At 44.2% G+C, this 5500-nt stretch overlaps 1 non-coding gene across 1 annotated transcript; it reads left to right on the top strand.

Annotated features, from left to right (window-relative positions):
* Positions 1–1071: 1071 nt before the first annotated feature.
* On the top strand, positions 1072–1206 carry LOC144690225 (U11 spliceosomal RNA). The gene has a single exon (XR_013578820.1). It is a non-coding gene; the product is annotated as a U11 spliceosomal RNA (small nuclear RNA).
* The last annotated feature ends 4294 nt before the right edge of the window (positions 1207–5500 follow it).

The following is a 5500-nucleotide window of genomic DNA, read 5'->3' on the forward strand; positions in this document are numbered from 1 at the left end:
CACAAAACTCAATTGGAAATAGAAATAATTCATTTGGTTTCCCAGAATCTAGGAAAACTTTGAAATTAAAATGTAGTTAATTTGCATTTCTACCTGGGAACAGGCCATGTGGGTCATGTTGCCATAGAGATAGTGATTCAGGTTATGGCCTTGATTAGAAGGTTCTTTTTTTAATTTATCTATGTGTATTTGCTGACAGAAGCAGCTGGTTCAGTTTGGGAACAGACAGAGGCAGTTATAGCTTTGCTTTGGTGAAGTCTACATCTTACAGGATTGAGAGAGCCAACAAGAGATGACAGTCAGTTAGGCCTGCATGTCAAGCAGAGAAAATACTAGCTTCATCGTCACCATGTGGAATGCAGTGGGGCTCTATCTCAGTTTGGATTTCATGACGGAAAAGCATCTGTATAATTTGATCTGGGTTATAGCTAGTGGAAGAAATCTACAGTGGTCCTCAAAGAGCCTTGTGGCACAAAGCAGCCAACTTACAAAATGCTATACAGTAGCTGTGGGAGCAGACTGGGAAAAATAGTTTGTATGTCCAAAGCCAGGACAAGGAGCTGACGAGTACATAGTCATAAGGTTTTCAAAGAAAATTAGAGGATCACTCAGCAAAAAGCTAATGAAAGTATCTCCATATAGTTGGTACCTTGAGGAATATCTGGAATACTAAGGAGAATGAAAGTAAATTCTGGAGGGCTTTGCCATACCTTTTGGGTTGGACCCATGTAAAGTCAATGAACCTTCAAGATTTTGTAAGAGGAGGGAACTTTTTGAGGGGTAGTTAAAAAGTAGAACTGGCTTTATAGCATAAGTCTTTTTAAGCTTTAGTGTTAAATTAATAACACTTGCTTTGTTTAATTTCTCTATATATATACAATAAAGTTTGTTTTTGTTAAAAAATGTGAAATCTTGTGTAATTAAAAGCCGAAAATGCTGGAAATACTCTGCAGTTAATGGCAGCATCTGTGGAAAGAAACCAAGTTAATGTGAAAGTCAGGAGAGATTGAATGACAGAAAAGTTAGTCTTCCAGGGCCAAAGGAACGGTAATGGAGCGAGAAAAGAAATAAAGAAAGGGTTTCTGCTGTGAATAGCACATGGACAAGGCGCTTGCGCTTTATCCATGTGGAATCGATATCAAGAGATTTCAGAAGCACAATTTTTGTTTCTTGGAGCTGCTGGTGATCGCTTGTCTCGGCGCTTCGAAAAAAAAAACAAAAGATGTCTCTGGAGCAGGTGTACTGCTGACAGAAAATAAAAACTGAAACAAGCAAAGAAAAAGAAAAATGGAGCAGAGATTATGGTCTGCAATTGTTGGAGTCAATGTTGAGTCCGGAAGACTGTAAAGTGCCTAATTGAAAGATGAGGTGCTTTTCATCAAGTTTATATTGAGTTTCACTGGAACAGTGCAGTAGGTTAAGGACAGAAATTATAGCATGAAAGCAAGGTGCAGAATTAAAATGACAGGCCACCGGAAGCTTGGAGTCAAGCTTGCGGACTGAACTGAGATGTTATCTCCTCTACATTGGGGAGACATAGATGACTATGTGGGGGGTAGGATTAGTAAGTTTGTGGATGACACAAAGATTGGCCGGGTGGTTAACAGTGAGGTTGAGCATCTTGGGCTACAGGAAGATATAGACGAAATGGTCAAATGGGCAAATAAGTGGCACATGGAATTTAAGCCTGAAAAATGTGAGGTGGTACACTTTGGAAGGTGTAATTTGACAAGGAAGTATTCAATGAACAGCATGACGCTAGGAAGTTCTGAGGAACAAAGGGACCTTGGCGTGTGTGTCCATAGATCTCTGAAGGCAGAGGGTCATGTTAGTGGGGTGGTGAAAAAGGCATATGGGACACTTGCCTTTATCAATCGAGGCATAGATTACAAAAGTTGGGAGGTCATGTTGGAGTTGTATAGAACCTTAGTGAGGCCACAGCTGGAGTACTGTGTGCAGTTCTGGTTGCCACATTATAGGAAGGATGTGATTGCGCTGGAGGGGGTGCGGAGGAGATTCACCAGGATGTTGCCTGGGATGAAACATTTAAGTTATGAAGAGAGGTTGGATAGACTTGGATTGTTTTCGTTGGAGCAGAGAAGACTGAGGGGCGATCTGATCGAGGTGTACAAGATTATGAGGGGCATGGACAGGGTGGATAGGGAGCAGCTGTTCCCCTTAGTTGAAGGGTCAGTCACAAGGGGGCATAAGTTCAAGGTGAGGGGCAGGAGGTTTAGGGGGGATGTGAGGAAAAACTTTTTTACCCAGAAGGTGGTGACAGTTTGGAATGCACTGCCTGGGAGGGTGGTGGAGGCGGGTTGCCTCACATCCTTTAAAAAGTACCTGGATGAGCACTTGGCATGTCATAACATTCAAGGCTGTGGGCCAAGTGTTGGTAAATGGGATTTGGTAGGTAAGTCAGGTGTTTCTCACATGTCGGTGCAGACTCGATGGGCTGAAGGGCCTCTTCTGCACTGTGATTCTGTGACACCGAACAGAGGTTGGGTAACCGCTATTTACCCTACCACAGGACTTCCTTTTCTTCTTGTTCTACCCATCCCTTGCTCAAACCTATTACACCTCCATCTTTTCCCAGTTCTGATGAAAGTTTACAGACCTGAAACGTGGAATGTGGAATTAGGCTGGATTGCTATTTTTGAGCTGGCACAGGCACACGGTCTGAATGTGCATTCAGACTGCAGCAGCATGTGGAACTGTCTCTTAAATTGTTTCAGAGAAGGAATAAGACTACCGATGGAGCAACAGGTCACAGAGAAGGCTCACAGGGTCTCTAATGCATTGCTGGAAGCCTTAGTTCAGGAGTTAGAAAGGAAGAGAGAAGGCATGTTTTCACAGGGGACCAGGATGCCCTCCAGGCATACACAGCAAAGGGAATTGGAGTAGATAGCTATGGTGGTCAATACAAGAGTCTGGCTGCAGCACTGGAAAAAGTTCAATGAGTTCAAGGTCAGTGAATGTCACTTCAAATGCCCATCTTCTACCAGCTGTGATAATTCAATCCAGAGCCAGAAGGTGAAGTAGGGAATCAGATGCCAATCTTTTTACTTAATTCTAGATTTATTTACAGAATGCAGCATAACATATATCTGCCTCCTCTCTAACCAACAGCCAGTGTCCCTGCAGTATTTCTTTATACTCTTTTGAGTATATTAGTTAAACAACTCCTCAAAGGGGCACTGTAACAAACATCAAAAATTTTTTAACAGAAACTTAAAAAATTAAATTAAAATAAAATTTCCGGGACGGATGATGCACTCCAGCCTCTGTGGTGCCCACTGGTCACGGAAAGCCTCTAGCGTACTGGTAGACACCGCATGCTCCCTCTCCAGGGACACCTGGGCATGCGCAATCTACATGTACGTGGAATGCAGACTCCTCAAGGCAGTCTTTTTTTATATTCTCTTTTAAGAGAAACAAAAATGAATAAAATAAACTATTAGAGGGGGTAACAGTGCACCATCAGAAATAAAACTTTCAAAGGAATCTTAACTAAGTGTTCCCGGGACTCACAATACACTCCAGCCCCAACAGTTCCTACCGGTCATGGAAGATCTCAAAGCATACCAGTGGACACTGGTGCTCCCTCTCCAGGGCCACCCGGTTTGGAACACAGCCGTGGAACAGGAGCAGACAGTTGGGTCAGACGACCCGCTTAACCACTCACTACCTGGATCTGTTAATGGCCACCTTGGCCAGGCCTAGGAACAGGCTAGCAAGAAGATCCTCCAATCTGCCCACTCATCTCTATGCTGGGTGGCCAAAGGTTAGGAGCGTAGGGCTGAATTGCAAGCAAACTATGAAGAGTATTCCCTTTACATAATGGAACAGACGCTGCAACCTCACGCAACCTACATATATGAGGAACACGGACTGCTCAAGGCAGTCTTTCTTTATATATACTTAAGGTACTTAATCAATCAATGCCCTTCACCAATGTATCCTTAAACTTGATAATACATTTGACCATTGGCATACTGCACCAAAACTTCACACTGCTCAATGCACCACAACCTATCACTCACCAATCAACAATCAAGACACATGCCTAACATTCTGATGCTCCAGTCACCCTCATATCCACATCTTTCAAGGTTCTACTTACTTCCAGCTATTCAACTATAACATGCACATCATCCAAATGCCCTGCAGCACACTCACTGAGACTTTTCCCTCTCTCTTGCAGGACAAAGTCACATAAGAGAGGCAGCAGCAAAGGACTGGCGGGGGACAGGCATTCCCTGAACATTTTGAAGACGACAATGCCGCGAATTATTGGGCAGTCAGTGACTGAGGCTGTTGCAACCAGCGTCATGAAAACCATCTGGTATATTCCTGCATATGCAACTTCTCAACCCCCACTTTACCATCATCCCACCATCTTGGATGAAATGGAAGCTGCGATGGTGGGACCATGGACCCCTTGCTTCCCACCCACAACCCCCTTCCCTTATCTCAACCCTCTGTTAATTATATATTAATTGTGTGTTTAATTGTTTGCAGGTTATGGGGATTGGAGATTCAATTGTGCTCCTATCAATAGGAACAGACTGAAACTGTGGTGGTTGGCTTGGGAGGTGCATGTTAGTACTATGTGTCTCTGTAAATAATTGCTTTTAAAAGTGTTAAAGATTAGGTCCCAGTTCTATCCTTCACCACTGGGTTTCAAGGAATAAATGTATTTATGCTTTCAGATACCCAAAAACTGCTGGCTAGCCAGCCAGTATAGCTCCAAATGGTACAAGCAGGAGCACATGACTGGTAAAAAAAGCACTGTTACACGATTTGGTGCTCACAGGCACCAGCTCAGTTATTAGCTCTGTGCATACATTAAAGGCTAGTATAGATTTGGGATCTGCACATGGTGAGTCACAGGGAAGGAGTGGGCTGTAACCAGGTGAGGAGGAAAGGATATTGTCTGTGTCAGCTCCGCAGAGCATGAAATCTGCTGCAGGGGTCTCAGCTGAGGACTTCGATGGGATGTCATATAGAAGAACGCTGATGGACATGTACACAGAGATGCTTGGTGCACTGGCAGGCCTGTCACAGAGCCTGTTGTCACTGTCAAGGAGAATGGAGGAGTCTGGTTCCAACTTGACACAGGACTTCACACAGAGCTTAGAGCTCATTCTTATGAGCATGGAGGTGATGGCCAACTCCATGACAGCACTTGAGGACCCAGCTGCAATGCAACATCTAGTGACCAATGTCTCAGATTACATTGCAGCACAGGCAGAATGGGTGGTCATGGAATCAATGCCTGTTGTCATGTAACTTTGAGCCCTACAGGTTCAGACAGCTGCCACCACGGCTGAGGATACCTGTGCTCAAAGGGACATGCAAGCTCTCACAGCAGTTCAGCAATTTATGCTCTAGCAGATTACTATGAATGCTGAGGCTGTGGCAGTGGCTCTGTAGTGCACTTACTTGCTGTCCTATCTCAGGACTCCTACCACTGCCATTTCCCCAGTGCCTTTGCTGT

This window comes from Cetorhinus maximus, chromosome 14, assembly GCF_964194155.1.
Source record: "Cetorhinus maximus chromosome 14, sCetMax3.hap1.1, whole genome shotgun sequence".
Lineage (NCBI taxonomy): Eukaryota > Metazoa > Chordata > Chondrichthyes > Lamniformes > Cetorhinidae > Cetorhinus > Cetorhinus maximus.